The sequence below is a fragment of the Populus alba genome, chromosome 11 (assembly GCF_005239225.2).
Source record: "Populus alba chromosome 11, ASM523922v2, whole genome shotgun sequence".
NCBI lineage: Eukaryota > Viridiplantae > Streptophyta > Magnoliopsida > Malpighiales > Salicaceae > Populus > Populus alba.
The window spans coordinates 2,294,601-2,314,924 of NC_133294.1; the positions used below are offsets into that span (position 1 = coordinate 2,294,601).

At 30.8% G+C, this 20,324-nt stretch overlaps 1 pseudogene; it reads right to left on the reverse strand.

Annotated features, from left to right (window-relative positions):
- Window positions 1–4,257: 4,257 nt before the first annotated feature.
- LOC118031919 (cysteine-rich receptor-like protein kinase 29) lies at window positions 4,258–9,195 on the reverse strand (annotated as a pseudogene).
- Between the last annotated feature and the right edge of the window lie 11,129 nt (window positions 9,196–20,324).

The window sequence follows — 20,324 nt, forward strand, 5'->3', positions numbered from 1 at the left end:
AGATTAAGAAGCTAAATGGTATTTAATGGAATATTCTTCAAAAAAAATATTTTATTTAAATGTATTTGCTAAAAATAATGGAATAATATTTTAATAAATAAATAAAATTGGAATAATCTTCTAAATAATAATGGAAATATCTTTTTAAAAAATAAAAAGAATAGTTATATATTTTATTATTTAAAAAAGTGGAAAAGATTTCAAAATACTAACCCATTAATTATTATTTCATATTACAGTTTTCTAATTACTATTAAATTAATGTTTTATTTGAATTATATTCAAGTGATCATTTATAAAATGATTTCAACTTAGAACATATTACTGGCTATTACCTCATAATTGTTTTTGCTTATATAAATGATTCCAATATTATACGTTTCGCCCATGGCCGCACGACGTCAAGGCAGTTATGGTTTTGATTTGGAAGTCGCCACCTGATATTTGGTTTAAAGTTACAAGGAAACCCGAGTACTGTACGATTCTTTGTCAAATATTAAAAAGTAAGGAACTGATTATGACTAGAAAAGATATTAGCACCTCTAACGCACCCTCCCTAAGATAAGCTGTTTTGTGATTTAATGTAGTTTAGGGGTTTTGATGGTTGTCTTGTTAGTGATTTAAGGTTTAGATCCTTATCTTATCATGTAAATAAAATCTAATTATTCTGATGTCATTAAAAAAAAAATACCTTTTTAATATCAAAATTACATCTGACGAATAAATTTGTAATCTTATACACTAAAAGAAAACAAAATAGTTTTTTGGTGTTTTTGAAATATAAGTCAAGTTCTTATGGCTTTAATAAACCGGTTACTAAAGCTCAAAATACATGTTAAATACATATATATTTTTTAAATTTTGTTTTGTATGAAAATAAGATGTGATTTTTTTTATATTTTTTAAAGACTTGACCGTATAAAAATACAAACCACTATTAATCAAAAAATTAAAAAAATACGCAAAAAAACCATAAATACTTTTTAAAAAAGAATAAAATAAAGGAGATCCCTTTTTAATATCAAAATTACATCTTACATATAAGTTTGTAATCTCATACACCAAAAGAAAACAAAATAGTTTCTTTAGTGTTTTTGAAATATAAGTCAAGTTCTCATGACTTTAATAAACCGGTTACTAAATCTCAAAATGCATGTTAAATACATTTATTTTTTTTAATTTTGTTTTGTATGAAAATATGATATGAATTTTTTTATATTTTTTAGAGACTTGACCGTATACATGAAAACCAGATATATATATATATATATATATATATATATATATATATATTTGCAACATTAGAAAATACCAAATTTATATTTTTATAGTATAAAAATACAAACCACTATTAATCAAAAAATAAAAAGAAATACGCAAAAAAACCATAAATATTTTTTAAAAAAAGAATAAAATAAAAGAGATCCTTTTTTAATATCAAAATTACATCTTACATATAAGTTTGTAATCTCATACACTAAAAGAAAAACAAAATAGTTTTTTAGTGTTTTTTGAAATATGAGTAAAGTTCTTATGACTTTAATAAACCGGTTATTAAAGCTCAAAATGTATGTTAAATACATATATATTTTTTAATTTTTTTTTATATGAAAATACGATATAATTGTTTTTATATTTTTTAGAGACTTGACTATATACATGAAAACCATACACACACACACACATATATATTTGCAGCATTAGAAAAAATCAAGTATTTTAATATTAAATTTATATTTTTACAGTATAAAAATACAAACCATTATTAATCAAAAAAATAATAAAAAAACAAAAAAACCATAAATATTTTTTAAAAATAATAAAATAAAGGAGATTGACATCAGGGTAAAACACACCTTTGCCCAAATCAAATTCAGGAAACAATAGTTGCTAATACTCTTGGCCCAGCCCAGCCTTCGCTTTTTATTTTTTTTGTCAGCTGGTCCAGCTCAGCTTGTACAAATTGGGTTTGATCTAGTTGGTCAAGCCAGTGATCTGGGCAGCAGGAATAACCTGTGCATAAACAGTGTGAAAGTAATTAAAATAACCTTCAAACAGTGTAATATACCATTTGCAAAGTATGAGAGGAGAATGAACGTACCTGGTTCTGGAGATGAAGGGACGAAGACGATGGCAACGCTGGTTCTGTTCTCTATGTTTTCGTCTGTTTCTGTTCTTTCCTTCTGCTCGTCTCTATCTTCCTCTCGTCTCTACTGTTCGCATCGTGGGGCGTTACAGTGATAATGCCATGCGTTGGTAAGACAAATGAAACGGACTCACAAGACCGTTATAGTGATAATGGAGACGCATCGTGGGGCGCGGGGCGGCTTTCCCTCTTTCGGTTTGGTCTGCTGATGAAAGATGAACACTGTTCATTGAAACGGCGCCGTTTTAAGATGGGAATACCCATTTTCAATTTGGTGAATGAAGTTCTGAGATTGTGTAATCAAGTCCCCTGCGTAAAATGTAACTGGACCCCTGTATTTTAGAACCATTTACATAACCGTCCTTGGTTTCCAATCTGTTTCTTTAGTACCTTTGCCTTTAATTGGCTCTTCAACTTTTAATTCTTTCAAAATTACACCTGGAAAAATCAATTGAGCTCCTTATAGTACCCTTGTCTTTTCACTTTGGTCCTTGAATTTTAATTTTTTGGAATTAAGCTCCTTATATTGACTTTTGATATTATTTTTTTGTGTGGGAATCCAAAAATAAATAACAACAAAACACAAAAATAAGAAAATAGGTAAATCCATATCTTTGATTTGATAAACAATTCGGGGGCCTTAATTTTTAATTGTTTAGGGGCATAATCATGAAAACATTTTCTCTTTGTCTCTACTAACTTTATCTTTTGTATTTAGAAATAGCAACAAAATGCTATCTTTTTTATAAAAATAATACAGACTATTAAAAAAGAAAAGTATTTCATCACATAGTTATGTATGAATAATATAAATGTTGTAAAAAAAAAAAGATGTACGAAATGCATTCACCCACTGGGATCTACTTGTCATTCAGCAAAATTAATGATGCCCAAAAATGATATGAATCGGAAAATGTACAAAAAAGAATATCATTCTCAATTAAAACATTTAAAGGTCATTAATTAAATTTTATGTTTAATTTTATTAATCTAAGTAGAAAAAATAAAAGTAATGATATTCTAAGGTAATTAAAACATTGATATCAAAACAAAAAGTTATTTGAGTCTTTAAAGTTCTAATTTATATTGTCTTGATTCAAATTTCAATTTATTCTCATTCATTTCATTTTTTTTTCTTTTTTCATCATTCTTTTTTTCCATTTTTTTTATCATCACTTTTCTCTTCTTTTTTTTCATCATCTTTTTTTTTTATTATCATTTTTATTATTTTTTAAAAAATAAAAAAATAAAAAATTAAATTATGACAATAAACAAGCGATTAATCGGTTTACTTGATATCACTATGCGGTCGATTGAGTCAAGTTAAATTCGAGGATTTGATAGTTTAAACCTAGTGAGTCTTGAATTGATATCAATACTATATGTATATATAATAAAGGGTATGAGTTTATTTAATTGTAATATCAATATAAGATATAAAAATTTAAATAAACAATGAACTTAATTCTAAATCTTCACTTTGGAAATCATTTATAAAATGATTTCAACTTAGTGCATATTACTATTGCAAAAGAGGGGAAATCGACCATATTAAAAATTACCTTCTGGGAAGGTTCGTTTAATATTCAAAAACTACTTAGCAACAATCGAACAAGTAAGGAATGTTGAGGAGAACTAGAAAAGTTTAGGTAGAGCCGGATCTATATATATATATATATATATATATATATATATATATATATATATATATATATTATATATATATATATATATATATATATATATATATATCAATTTCAATACATATTACCTCATGAAAAATAAAAAGGTTTCATTATATTTTTTCTCTTATATAAATGATTCCAAATAAGAAGATATGAAAATCCATATCCTTTGATTTGATAAACAATGCGAGGGGCTTAGTTTTTTAATTGTTAAGGGGCACAATCATGAAAACATATGCTCTTTGTCTCTAATAACTTTATTTTTTCTATTTAAAACTGATAACAAATTAAATGCTATCTTTTTTTATAACAATAATATAGACTATTAAAAAAGAAAAGTATTTCATCAAAATGATATTCTAAGGTAATTAAAACATTGATACGATGTCAAATATTTATCCCTATCCAACCATTCGAATGATTGACTGAAACCACAAAACTGGTTTTATATTAAATCTCTGCATCTAAACCATTATCTAGGATACAACTCAGTAATTGAAACCTCATTTTCGGACAAAGGGATCATAGCTTCAGATTCAGATAGCGAGGACTCAGTCACCCTTGAATTATGCCCCATTGAGGATGACACATCTGATTGATATGTGCTGCTGTTCATAAAAAATGCAGGCTGAGAAGGTATTTGCAATGTTAGGGAAGAGCTGCTTAGCATGAGAACTACTGAAGCCATTGTCGGCCTTTCAGCTACATTTTCTTGAACGCAGAGTAACCCAATGTGGATGCATCTCATCATTTCTGTGGCTGAGCCGTTCCTCAAAACGGGATCTATCATATCTTGAGCAGTCCCTTCCCTCCAGTTTCTCCATGCCTACAAAATTTATCCAAAGTGAATTCACAGTATTGAAGGGCTTGCAGATATCCCTATAAAGCCTTAAATAACGTGTTTGAATTGTGGATTGTTCTATACTTACATGGCTCAGGAGGTGCTCTATGTCATTTCCATTGCGAAAACTATTTTTTTACCAGTCACAATCTCCAAAACTAGCACCCCGAAACTAAATACGTCTGACTTGACCGAGAAGTGTCCTTGCATTGCATATTCTGGAGCCATATAGCCACTGTTTATCATCAACGAAGAGTTCAATATTATTAGATTCGACAATGTTAACAATGTTTAACATCTTATATATTGTTGGGATTTTTCATTTCTTCTTCTTTGACACAATGCAATAAAGGATGAGCTTAATAAATGGTAATTATGCTGTTCATCATGTTCAGATACCTACTAGGTTCCCACAATTCTACTTGTATTGCCTTGAGTTTGATCCACTACGAACAACCTCGCCATGCCAAAATCTGAAATTTTCGGATTCATCTCCTCATCTAACAAAATGTTGCTGGCTTTGAGGTCACGATGAATGATTCGAAGTCGAGAATCCTCGTGAAGGTAAAGGAGCCCTCGAGCAATTCCTCCAATAATCTTGTAACGTTTTTCCCAGTTCAAATGCACACGCTTGTTTGGATCTACATTTCAAGGAATCGCATGGCTCAAGTTACTCAAGGGAAAGAGTACGAGATATATTCATTAATTTGTGCTTCTTATTTAGAAGGAGACTCAATTTCTTATAATACAATTGTAAATTAGCTGGTTCCTAGCCTTACCAAATATGAAGTGATCAAGGCTCGCATTAGGCACAAACTCGTAGATAAGAAGCCTTTCAATTCCTTGCAAGCAGAAACCTAGAAGCCTGACTAAATTCCGGTGCTGGAGTCTTGCCACCAATAAGACTTCATTTTTGAATTCCAAATCTCCTTGCCCAGAGTCCTTAGAAAGTCTTTTCACAGCAATCTCTTGTCCGCTAGGAAGTGCTCCCTGAAATCATATCAATCCATTACTACCTGTATCATCTTGAGCATTGCGATTTAACTATACGTAAGTAGCAGTATATCCTTTACTACCTTGTAAACAGCACCAAATCCACCCTGTCCCAGCTTATTTTTCTCCGAAAAGTCCTCTGTTGCATCTCGAATGGTGCTGAATGCAAATTGCAATGATTCTGCACTTTCTATTTCGTCTACAGCTTCAAAAGTTGAACAAGTTAGCATGCACGGAATCGTAATAGCATTGGAAATTAAGGAAGAAACGTAAACTGTATTTCGTTAGTGTAACTTATGTATAGATAAAATATAAATACACACACACATAAAAAATTTATGTATTTTTAAAATAAAAAATAAGAGCCCCTCTCATCGTCTATTTCAATACAATTCAACAACCAAATATTATCTTCAGGCAACCAAATTACTACTTACTTTCAATCCTTTCCTTTTCCCTTTGCTTTCGTGTTCTTATGAATAGGCAGATGCAGATGATGAGTATCACAGCACCGACAGCTGGGACAACAGTAATGACAATGATCCGAGCTGTGTTGCTCTTCTTTCCTGCATAAACCAATGTGGCCCTACAATTTTTAAGAACTTGAGTCGAGACTTGTGAGTTCTGAATGTGGACAGTCCCAATGATTGAGGCCTTATGACCCAAAGCAAAGTTGTCACCATGACTCGTAAAAGCTTAACAATCAGCTAATTTTTATTTCTTTTAAAAGAATATATTATAAACCATAAAAAATAATAAACAGATTTTTAAGGCTAATTAAATTACAATAAATCCTATTATAAAATTATAAATTATAGAAAACATTTAAAATTTTGAGTATTTGACAAAACACCTTGACTATATCCAAAATATCTTTAATTGCTGTTTTTAAAAAATAGTTAAATAAAACAATTCCAAAAGTAGATAAAAATATAAAAATAAGAAATAATAAATGGCTAAAATTAATATTGCTGATGTACTAATAAAATAACCAAGTCCCATTTTTTATATTCTTTCTCTAATTTGTTTAATTTTTCAATTTAAATATCTTTTCTAATGCATTTTGGATAAAGCTTCTGTAATATGTTTTTATATATGAAAAAGGCTTTTTTCTTGATGATCTCTATAATTTTATAAAATCTCAAGAAGGTTATTGTAATTTACTCTACTGTTAATATTAATCAATTAAACATGGTACAAGCACTCCTACTTTTCTTTTTTCTTTTTTTGCCATACCTAATTAAAATTGAATGATTTAAGGATCATTAAACTGTAAAAATTACTAAATCAAAACATCAAAATCAAAGAGCTGGAGGGAGTTAATAACAATCCAAGGCCTACCTTGTGCTGGTGCGGGAAGAGATGTAGGTGATGATATTTGTGGTGGTGGAGGTGATGGTAATATCTCAAGTGTACCATTAAAAAACTGTCCATTCTCCCACCTCAAATTGCAGCTTGGTCTTATGAGTTTAGCTCCAATCTTCCCTGTTACGTTCCCACCACAACAGTTTGTAATCATCCGAAAAAGGTCAAGCAGGCAACTGGAGCACTGCCCCTCAGACAAGTCAGGCGTGCATTGAACAATAGCATATATTGTTTCAACTCCAGCACTTTGGTTTCCAGTTGCGAACTTCTTTAAAGAGTTCCCTGATGCAGCTTTGTCTCTAAGTCTGAGAAATAATGTTTGGAGTGCCTGATTAAATAGAGTTACATCCAAAACATTCTGTGGATTCCCCTGGTAGACTAAGGGTGATTCATCCACAACACCGAATATAGATGTGTTTGAGTATCGTATCATACAGAATGCGTAAACTACATATGCCCCCATCTTGTTAGGACAGACCTCTAAGATCTTATGAGTAGAGTCATTAACGCAACTTCGACAAACATCAACCGCAACGTCTCCTCTGCATAGTGCAATTGCATTTACTCGGTCAGGAAATTCGCCAACGGATAGATTGTAAAATCCGTACACTACAAGATTTAACAGTTTTACCGACGGAATTTTTCCGTCGGCGTAAGACACATACTCCATCGGTAATTAATTTACCGACGAAATCACCAACGGATATTTTCCGTCGGTGAATCTTTTGTCGGTAATTTTTTATCCGTCGCTAAATCCGTCGGTAATAATATTACCGACGGATTTACTGGCGGAACAGACGCGTCGGTAAATTTTTTTTTATTACCGACGGATTTACCAACGGATTTACCGACGGAAATTTCCGTCGGTAATTATTTAAAAACATTTTAAAAAAAATTCATTTTATAAAATTATAAAATAATTAAATTAACATAAATCAACATTGTATAATATATACTCAAAATGCTTGGAAAAAAGAATAAGAAAATCAACTCAAAAAAATTAATTCAACTAAAAAAATTGATATGAAAAAAATGAAGTTGCAATTGCTAAAAATTTAAAAATCCTATAAATAAATCAACTAAAAATTGATCTCATATGAAAAAAAAAAATCTCACAACAACATTTATACAATTATTATAAACAAAATCAATTAAAATTAAATAAAAAACAAATATAGTGAAAACAATCATGAAAAAATAAGAAAAAAGAAAAATCTTACCTTAATATACTTGCAAGTGAAGCTAAGGAAAAAAAATTCGTAAAGCATATTAATTAAAAAAAACTAAGAGGATAAAAGAAGAAAGAAGAAGAAGACATACCCGAGCATGGAGGAAAAGAGAAGGAGATGAGGAGAGAAAAGAAGAGAAAGAAATAGATATTGATGTTTTTTACATATAGTGAAGAAGAAGAAGAAGAAGAAGCAGTAGTAGAAGAAAAAGAAATAATGAGTCTGTCTCTTGTGAAATAAGCGGATTCAGGTTTTTTATTGGAGTGCGTTACCGACGGATTTACCGACGGATAATTTAATATTAATATTTTTTTAATTATTCCGTCGGTAATATTTAATTTAAATTTTCAATTTCGTAAAAAGTTTTCAGAAACCGCCAAAAATTACCGATGATTTTTAAATCCGTCGGTGATTCCGTCTGTAATATTTAAATGAAAATTTTAAATCAATTGAATTTTTTCAGAAAACCGCCAAAACACACCGACGAATTTTCAATCCGTCGGTGATTTTGTCCGTAAAGTAAAACAATTAACAGTGCAATTGGAAGATGAATAGTTCTGGAGCTCTCTGGAAAATACCGACGGAATTTTCCGTCGGTAATTCCCTTTGTAATTGACATGATGAACAGTGTTCATATTTTACCGACGGAAATATTCCCTCGGTATTTCCGTTTGTATTTATTGATTTTCTGGTAGTGGTAGTCAATTTGAGTGTCGGATGCTAGGGAGGACAGAAGGCTGTTGAGGTTTCTTTGGTACGTGCTATTAGTTGTGTAGTTGCCGACGCCGTTGTAGTTACAGTTAGAATAAATGAAGTACCTCGGCTGAGCAGCGGTTAGGGAAGGTTGGTGTAGAAGGATGTAAAAGAACGAAAGTAGAAGCACTAATTTTGAAGAATCCATTGGCACCGTGCTTGCGTACATGGTGAAGTGGTATGGCCTTGTGATATTTAATTGTTGGTATAAGCCCATGGTTTTGTTTTTTTTATTATTATTAATGAAACTTTTTCTTATTTATTTATTAAGGACACCTACTTTGAATTGACCATAAAATATATGGCACTCGGCACCTTTGACGAGGATTGGCAACGTGCAAAAAAGGCTCATTTACTAAAAGACTTCTAGAGATCTCTTGACAACTAAAATGATGGGGATAACCTTTACACTCATCGGAGAACTCTTGAAGGGGCTGGGCTTTTCCTTGCAGATAATGGTGCCGTGTTCAATGCCTATGCTCTTTTAATAATATATATTTATTATTAATTTTATTAATACTATATCCTTAATAGAATAGTAATTTCAATCCTGCCACTAATTAATAAAAACATCAATAGAATATAATCATTAAAAAGAAATTATTAACACTATTTATTAAAACAAAAGAGACATTTGCCTTTTAATTCCATTATTTATGACCAATCTCTTTCTTCTACAATTTTTTTTTTAAAATTTTCGGTATTAAACTTTATTTAATTTTAATTTTATTATCACACATTATATTGGCATTCTTTTATATATTGGGATTTGTTACATTTTGTATGTTCTAACATATGCCATGTCTCAAAGGTTATTCTAGAGTTATATTAAATATTATTGTTATGAAATAAAAATTTGAATTATAGTAATAATAACTTACGAAAAGAAAAGGTTTTTTTTACTTCTCAATGACATGAAAATTATTCAATTTGATCCCTCAAGTTTTCAATTATGTAAATTTGGTCCCTATTCTTTTAAGTTTGTATATTTCATCCCTAAATTTCACTTTTGCTACATTTCAGTCCTTATATGTTAAGAGAGGAGAGATAAAGTTATTGAAAAAAAGGACACAAGAGAGAAAGTATTTGACCCATCACATTTTAACTATAAAATAGTTGATCTTGGACCTGTCTTTACAAGAAAACTTTAATAGAGATGCCATTACCCTTTGACTATGCTAGAAAACATAAATTGGGACTTGTAAAGTTTTTCATTTGGTTTGATTTTTTTTCCAAAGTAATTATAGAGTGTTTTGAAGTTGTACAATGTGGTTATTTACATTACAATAATGTTTTTAGGGTGTTTTCAAGTAAAAAAAAAGTTAAAAAATAAAATTTTAAATCTAAAATAGATGACATGTCATTCAATCTATTAAAAATGAGAGCACTACATGTTGTCCTCTCTTTTATTTTATTTTATTTTACCTAAATAAGAAAAGATAACCATAGTGCCCTTCCAATCCTAGCAGCTATTGACCATTTTTTTTACTTTGATTTTTTTAATTTAATTTGAATTAATATATTTTCTTATATTTTAAATTTTTTAGTTTAATTATTATTTACATAGTAATTAATCTTTATAAGAGTTTCTATAACTTCATAATATCTCAAAGGAATTATTATAATTTATCTTTGTCTTTAATTTTTTTCCTATTAAATTTTATAATTAATTATATTTATATTATTCATTTATAAAATTAGAATCATTTATACTTATCAACTAGGCTAAACCTTGAAGATAAATACAAGAGAATTTATAAACTAAAAAGGACATTTGATGTTAATTATTTTCCCTGTTCTTTTTCTTGTTCTTTTACTTTTTGATAGGAATATGAACTTTCTACTTTAGTTTTTTAATTAGCACTCAAAACCTTTTTTTATTTATCACATAATATATGTTTTTAATTAAATTTATTAAATACAAACATTGTTGTTACTCATTTTTGGATCCCCACAAAAAAAAAGAGAAAATACAAAAAGTTAAAAAATATATATTTAGAAAAAAGCCAAAAAAAAATTATAGCAATAAGAAGAGGATGTAGGAGTACTTAGAAAATAGCCAAAAATTGGTTGAGGAAGTTAAAAAATATAAAGATTAAAATTTGATAGTATATTTTTTACTAATGAAGGCCTTATTGACAAAGAAAATTCATTTTGAGAAAAAGAGTCCAAAATTAAATGTTTATGGACTCAATTAAATTTTATTAAAGGTTTAATTGAATTTATAGAGGGTTTGATTTCAAGAAAAATTGATTTTAAGTCAATTTAGGCTTTAATAAGAAGAAATTAAAGCTTTGGGATCGATTTACAATTTTTAAGTGTTAATTTGGTCAAATCAAGGGCTTAATTGCATAAATATTGAAGTTTGATGGCCAATTAGGGACTTGATTGGAGAAATTCAAAACCAAGAACCAAACTGGAAAAAACGTATAAATATAGGGGCTGTAATTGACCAAATCAGGGGTTAAATTTAAAAAATTAAAAGATTGTTAATCAATTGAGGATCAAAATGCATAAATTAAGAACCAAGGACCAAAGTAAAAAAGACGACCAACTTCAGGGCTGACATTGAATTTGACATATTTTGGCACCATTTTCTTTTAAATGAAATAATACGTTTTGTTCAAAACAACATCGTTTCATTCACTGTTCATATTAAAAATAAAACAAAAAATAGTGTCGTTTTGAACAACACTATGTATCTTATTCTTTCCCTGGACGTGTAGAGGCAGGGGAAGAAGAAGAATTTTCCTCTGGAACGCCTCTCTTTGTCTCTCTCCTATAAACCCAAAAAAATGATACTTATGGGCTACCAACACGAGAAAACAAAGGGGACAAGCCTGTGAGTGGCGCTGTGGTGGCTGCCCAGTGCCCAGCTTGCCACCCTACCCATTCGACCTGATTGGACAAGGTAGGGTGGCTTTCTCCCCCTTTCCCTCTTATAAATACTAGAGTACTAAGAGGAGATTAAGGATATTTTAGAGGTAAAAAACAAAGAAAAAAAATGAAGAAAATCAGGAAAAAGAAGAAGAAGAAGAAGAAAGTAAAACAGAGAGGAAAGAATGAGGGGAAAAAAAGAAAAACAAGGGATCATCGAAGAGAAAAGAAAGAAGAGAACATGAGAAAAACAAAGAAGAAAAGAAGAACAATAACATTGTCCTCTCTCTCTCTTTGTCTCTCTCTCCACCACAAACAACTGCCTATAGCCACAACACCACCACTATGATCTACTGTCATTGACAACATATCCACCGCTAAGTCAGCCCCTTTCCTCCTCCATCTTCTTCTTCTTCTTCGAGCGCCCTCCACTGTTTTGCAAGTGAATAGTGGGGAGCGAGCTTCTCCAGGTCAGACCAAAATAGTTGGGTCAGGTCCAACCCAATCCCATAAAAAAATATCTACTGGGCTGACATCGACCCAACATTATTTTGGGCCAATCTCGACCCAATTTCTTTTGGGTTGATTTTGGCCTAGCTAGGATGGGTTTAGCCCATATATTTGGGCCAGCCCATCCTATTATATATCTATAATATTATATAAAAAAACAACAAAAAATTTCACAACTCCTTTAAAAAAATTTATGATTTTCTCTTAGAATTTTCTAGTTTGCTTAATATTTCAGTATTAAAATACACTGTTTCCTCTAAAATGTTGCAAAAACTTATATAGAAAAAAAAAAACAAAAAAAAAATGTCTTGTTTTCATGCACATGGTCAAATCTCTCAAAAATATATGTAAAAAATTCATATCATATTTTCATAGAACAAAATATTCAAAATTTATGTATTAGCATGTATTTTTGGACTTTAATAACCATTTTATTAAAACCATAAGAACTAGCCCAACATTTCAAAAATACTAAAAAAATTAGTTTTTTTCTTTTAGTATTTAGGATTACAAACTTATACGTAAAATATATTTCTAATATTAAATAAAAATTATTTTTTATTTATTGACAATAAAACGATTAGTCCTTTACTCGAGAAGATAAGAATCTCCTTATTAAGAAGGACTTGTATTCAACCTTAGATAGGCCAACAATCAAACAACTAATTTAAGTCAGATAATAAAACAATGTAGCTTACCTTAGGTAAGGTGAATGAGGGTTGCTAATACCTTCCCTTTATGCAATCAGTCTCCATGCTCGATCTCTTAAACCAATTAGGTTTTCTAGTGGCCAAATACTAGGTGGTGATTCTCATTCTCTTTTTCCACTAACAAAAGACAAGAATTCCTTGTCTCCCTCATTTCCCAATTACTTAGATAATCCATGAATGGATGCACTCGTCGTGCGCCGCACATGTGTGACAAACATTACCTTTCCGGTCCTTAGTTAAAAAGTTTTATAATTTCAAAAAATGCATCATTAATGCCAGTGCTTTCTTCACTTCCATCAAAGATTAACATGAATCCTATTAGAAATGTAGTGCAACTGCAATGACTAGTTAATTTCTAAAACATAATATCCTAATTTTCAAAATATATCATAAAGGATAATTAAGGAAGGTCATAAAAAAGTTTAAAACTCAATCATATTTAAATAACTTCATTTTTTCATATTGATACATCATATACAACCCTAAATGCATAAAATAAGTTAATTAAGCTACTTATAAATAGTATAATACTATACTGATAATTTATTTTTATTATATAAAAAATATAATGAAGGTCTTAAAAAAGTCCAAATTCAATAATAATTAAATTACTTTAAATTTCATTATATTTTTAAATTGAATTCTAAGTTTTTTTTTGAAAATGAAGCAAGTAACGCACCGTTGTCCGCTTCTCTACCGAGGTTGAGTATAAAACCTTAACAAATAGCACTACTGAGGTTATCAAGCTTTAATATTTATTGACTGATCTGAAAATCTCTCCTGCTTCTGCTTCTATCATTTGGTGTGATAATTTTGGTGCTATATATTTATCTGTAAATCCTATCTTTCACTCCCATACTAAACATGTCGAGGTTGATTACTATTTTGTATGAGACAGGGTTGCGAAGAAAGTGATTCATATTTGTTTTATCTCTTCTTATTATCAATTTGCATATGTTTCCACTAAGCCACCACTTCCTACTACTTTTAGGTTCAAACTTTGGGTTGATCCTCTACCCTCAACTTGAGGGGACATATTATATATATATATATATATATAATATATATATATATATATTATAGGAACTACACTAGTGTTGTATATTGCGTTACACATAAATAGGAAATGTTGGCTGACTAATAGGTTAAGCCTTCTATTATTGTCAACTCTTTTTAACTCAAGGACTAAAAAATAAACAAAATAAACTTTGGAACAAAAAATAAAAAATTTCATGAATTTGGAGTGAGTGATATGTTTTCTCCGCGTTTTACTTCTTAGCATTTATCTTTTAATTTGGTTTTTTTCTATAATTTCAAGTCCAATTCTATGCTATAAAAATATACAATTGCAAAGAGAAAAGAGTTAAAAATGAAAAAAAAACTCGGATCATTGAATATATAGTTAATATCCATTACTTAAAGAATTATGGGATATATAAGAAAGTGATGGAATTCTGAATTTGAAGAATATGTGGCCACGTTTCGTTGGAGACATTTGTGGATGATAAAGAGGCCCCAAAATGATATATTATTAGGATGTTGGCATAGAAAGGAAAAATGGATGTTCGAGAGAAGTTTTGGGAAGAGAATTTGAAAAGCTACCCAAAATGAAAAAAAATGTTTTATAGGATAGGGTTGTGATTGCATCTTCTTCACAAAAGGTGCTAAAAAATAAGGAGAAATTAAATAGAGAAGAAACTATATGGAAATATGTGATACTGGGGCCACTCATATCTTTGTTCCAAAGAATAGAGAGAAGATAAGAGTTTCAACATTTATTTTCCATGAATGAAAAAAGAAAAACATTAAAAAAATGTACAAATTGGTAGCATGCAATTGATCGAGAAAAAAGAACATCAACATGGAACAACTTGGACAAGTTGCCTTGAGCGCCAACAGTCTTGGGAAACTAAACGCGGAATTTCTTGTTTTTTTCCATGATCGAAGAAAGACAACTTGAGCTAACCCTCTAATTCTGACTTATTGACCAACCCACCACACACTTGTGTTAGCTGAAGCTGCCGACAAACTTCCAAAATGAGAAAAAATTGTGAAATCCCATAAGTTTCTGATTGCTGGGTGTGGTACGAATCTAAACCAAAGTCTGGAAACTATTCAAAATCCTCCTTGTTCTTAAAAGGTTTTCACATAAGTCCTACTAAAATGGCCACCCCATAACGGAAATGACAGCCTTCAGTTTACTATTTTCAATTGAAACGATGGCCGTAGATTTGTCCAAAGAACTTTGATATTTTATTGTGACTATAACACCAAATTGTTTTGTATAAAAAGGGGAAAAATGCATAATTTGCATCATTATTTGAAATAACCTCACATGAGCATATGGCCATCTATTGAGCACATTTGTTAGTTATTTAATTAAAAATTACGAAGTCAAGTTCGGCCATTTTTATTTTCTGCTCAAATAACTTCAAAATTACGAAGTCAAGTCGTGTTCTCTTTATGTTACTGTCTTCAGCTTTCTCCTGCATCACATTCCTTCTGTTAGTGGTGGAGGAGAGTATCCTGGTGATGCTTGTTGTAACCTAAATTTTGACCCATTTGCTTTTTAATCTAATTTTAAGGGGTTAAATTTGAAATTAAAAGATAAGGGGCTTGAATGAAAAGTTTAGAAACTTCAGGGACTAAATTGAAAATGATCATGCCTAGTCCAAAACGACACCGCTTCAAGCATACACAGTTCTTCTTCTTCTTCTTCCTCTAACACTGCAAATCCGCCTGCAAAGAAAGGAAGAAAATAAAATGCCAGCATCCTAGTCCTACCAAAACACAAAAGATCAATCCTTATCTTCATGATGATTCCAACCAGGGGAGGTAAGGATTGAATATCGCGTCCGAGTCCTAGCAGAAACCGACTCCCCAAGCCGTGCTTATCAGGAGGAGAGACGTAGGCTGAGGCAGAGAAGGGTGATCCCTATAAATAGTACCAGGGAAATCCACGAGGAGGAAAGAGCGGAGCAAAACGATTGAAGAGAAAACATTGTAAAACAATTAAGCAAATAACAGAGTAAGGCAATTGAGAGAGAACAGAAGAGGAGACCGAGAGAGAGAACGGAAGAAGAACTAGGAAAGTAACACGGGAAAGTAAACCAAAAACAAGAGAGAGAGGGGAGTGAGATTGAAAAGGAAAGGGAAGAGTAGGACGTTCTTTGGTCGGAGCTCGGATCATCACCCTCGTCTTCGTCTCCGTCGCTATCTTCACCCAGGTAAGCCTTCTTCCTCCTACCCCGCAATTCCATTTCCAAGTTTTGTTCAAAAACAGTGCTAAGGTAAAATTAATTACCTTCACACTGTGCAGTGCACGCGTGAACTGCTTTTTAGGCCCGTTACTGCCACCATACAAGGACTCCATTAGCACTATTGTTCTCTTCCCTCTAACAATTATCTAGCTTTGTGGAGGATAAAGAGAAGAATTCAGGCATGATGGGGTTTGATCTTGGGGTGTTTATTTTCTTTAATCTTAGGAAAAAGAGAAGTCCATAATCTTTCATGTTCAAAACCAAGAAAGAAAAAACACGCTTTGAATTTCAATGTTTGAGGATGGAGGCCTGGCTACACCCTTTAAGGTAGAAAGATGCTTTATTTAGGCAGCTTTTGTCGTGTTGACTAAAATGGTGCAAGCTGCAAGGCATGATTTCTTGCTCAACATTGCAGCCATGAGGTGTGATAGACAGACTACATATGCTTTATGGTGATCGGTTAATTACACACACGTGGTATTTATTTTGTTAATGTAAATATATTTAATTTATTAATAAATATATATTTATCTTTAATATTAATCATATATTTTATTAATAAATTAAATATTTGATTAATAAATTTATAGTAAATATAAAATTCTTGGGACTATAATTAAAAGATTTTTATTACATTAAAACATTGTTCCTAAATTTTCATGATCAATGCTCAATTAAAACTGAATATTAATTAGAGTTGTTGATGTTGATACATATTTTGTTATTTTCTATATGAAAAGAAGAAGTTGTTCTCATAAAGGTGATCAGGTACGAGGGATACTTAGAACTAATACTTGGAACTAAAATAAACTTGAATAATACAAAATCCAAATATCCATTACAAATTTATATATTCAAATAAAAATTAAACTAGAACAATGGCGACGCTGGAGGAGAAGGAGGAGGAGGCTAGCCATTTTTGGAATCATATGGAAAAATAGGAAGCACACACATACCACCTATCTGTGATCTCATGTCCATGACCATTTGGCGGAGTTGTTCATAATCCGCCGAGAGTTGCTCATATTTTTATGTGAGATGAGATGAGTTGTATGTTGTTGCAAGGCCATGACCTCCTGACACTAGGTGCTCGATATTGATTGGGAGCTTCCAACAGTTGAGACATTATAGGCCGCTCCCAAGTTCTCGGCCATAGTGTTATAGAGTTCGTACACCCGATTTCTATCGTGTCCACTAGACTATCTTACCTCCATCTATAAATTCGGATCAAAATCCAGGTGGGTTGAAGGATCGTCCCCATATCTCTCCCTCAACCGACTGTTATATGTTTCTTGGAAATGAAAACTAAAATAATCAAATTCAATTCAAGAAAATAATAACTTACAAAAGAAAATGGTTGAACGAACATACCACAAAGTATTAAGCGCGGTTGTTGATGAATTGGTATACCCCTTTTTAATGGTTTTCACTCCGCACCTGTGCCTCCACAAAAAGTTTCATTGGGCTTGACTCACGTCCAAGAGTCGTAGCCTATAAGAAAAATAATGTTGCAAGTTAAATATATTTATAAATAACAACAAATTAATTAAAGATAAGTGTGATTAAAAATAATCTTACAATCTACGTCGCATGCGAAATGATATAAACAAAGCCGCCAGTGTGCGTGGCAACTGAGCCGTGAATCTGCTGACTCCGGTTCCCCGCACCATACCGTAAGTGTCATGTGAAACGCTCGGACATCACGTGCTAAATATATTTTGCCCATATATCCTCTAGGATGTATGGCGGCCTGAAATCCCTCCAACCACCACCTCAAACCAAAAATCACATAATCTACATGATACAAAAATATTCTATGAGTTAATGACAAATGCAATTTTAATATTTAAAATAAAAAATAATTATTATATTTTTTTTCGTTGTTACCTAGTTGCAGCATGATTCTCCCCAACCTTCTTCGCAACATTGTTCTTTTCTCTATCCCATTCAAATTTACCCTTGCATTAACAATTTATGAAAAATAAATCAATATTCTAAATAAAGTATACGGATTTACATAACAAAAAGTAGTAAAACTTTGAAGGTAACACTAATCTGAAATCTTGAAAACCATGCATCGACATGAGGTTTCCAATTAGGATGTCTGCAAATCTGAAACCATTGAAACAAAAGAATCTCCATCGATAATTTAAATGCCGATGTTATTACCCGGGTGGCCTCAATGTTTGTGAACCTTAAAATCAATAAAATTAATGAAATATTAGTTGTTCATAAATTGTTAAACACAAACAAACTCAAAGAAAAACAAACTTACATTGAAAGGTTGTTCTTCCAATGCGCCTTATACTTCTAGGTGATTTGATTTCGTTGTGAAGGGACACCACCTCTACATTGTGGAATAACACTAAAAGAGGCAGCGTCGTGTGTCGATGTAGGTGCCTCTTCTTGCTTGGCACCTAATGACACATTGTCATCGTTGCTACTAGAAGAACTAGCTACAATCATGTGCTCACAATGTGAAGTTAATTTTCCCCTATGCATCTACACAAATTTAATGAATATTAGCATAATCAATTTTGATTTTCTTAAAAAACATTTGGCAACACCTCCCCTATATTGGAGAATACCAAGAATTTTCAATCCTACAAATATACAAAATATATGCCACAAACCAGTTGATCTTAATTTATTTCTACCAACAATTTTGGATTATTCAATTTCATCTTATTTTCAACATGATAATGTTTTTAATCAAGAATTGACAAGAATTCTTTGTAATTAAATTTAATCCTATATATTCAACTATTTATATTACAAATTTGACAATAACAATTAAAATTCAACAAACACAATAAAACATTATTGCAATGTAGACAACAAAATAGAATAAAAAAATTAAACCTATTTATTCAATTAACATTTATATATTGAATTTAATAACAACAATTAAAAGTCAACAAACACAATAAAACATTATCAATATGTATACAATAATATATATATATAAAATCTAATCCTATAAATTCAATTAACATTTAAACCACAAATTTAACAATAACAATTAAAATTCAACAAACATATTAAAACATTATCAATATGTAGCCAATAAAATATATAAAAAAAAATACAAAAACAAATAGAAGATGGTTAATGAAAAATGCTTACCTTAATTACATGCGTAATTTTAGAGTTTATCTACTGGTGATTAAAAAAAAAACAAAAATACATTGTTAATAAACTGAAGAAAAGGAGAAAAGCAAGAAGAAAATAAGTCAAAAGATTCACCACACATACCTTTTAATCGTGTTGATGATAAAAACCTTAAGTTCTACTACTATGAAGAGAGGATTCGAGTGAGAGGGATTTGAACGAGAGTGAACAGAGAAAATGAGAGAAAAAAATGAACTTGGAGCGACCTCGTGGGGTTTTATATCGCGTTTTTATCGACGGAATTACCAACGGACTATTAAATAATATTATTTTTAATTAATCCATCAATGATTTTCTCGATAAAGTAACTTTAAAATTTTCATTTCACACTAAAATTTTCAAAAACCCCTCCAGAATTTTGGCGATCCATCGGCAATTCTATCGGTATTAGTGACACATCGCTGTACAACTATCTTTGTTTGAATCCAACTATAATTCTATCGGTAAAAGCGTTCACAAAAAGTTAAACATCATTGTGCTTTTTTATTTTTTTTTTAATTCCTTTGATTCCGACAGGGATTTCCTTGGTATTTATCGACAGAATTAGTTCATCAGTGAATACCGACAAACTTGGCAATGAGAACAATTCTATCGGTAAATACCATGCTAAAATACCGACGGAATATTTTCATCGGTGATTTTGTTTGTATTCGTATATTTTTTGGTAGTGTTCAAAGCTGAAAAGAACATTTGATTTTCAGATAATCTTCGTATAAATCTAAAACAACTCTAAATCAATTTAATAAGATTCTTGGAACTCCTGAAAAGTTTTTATATTTATAAT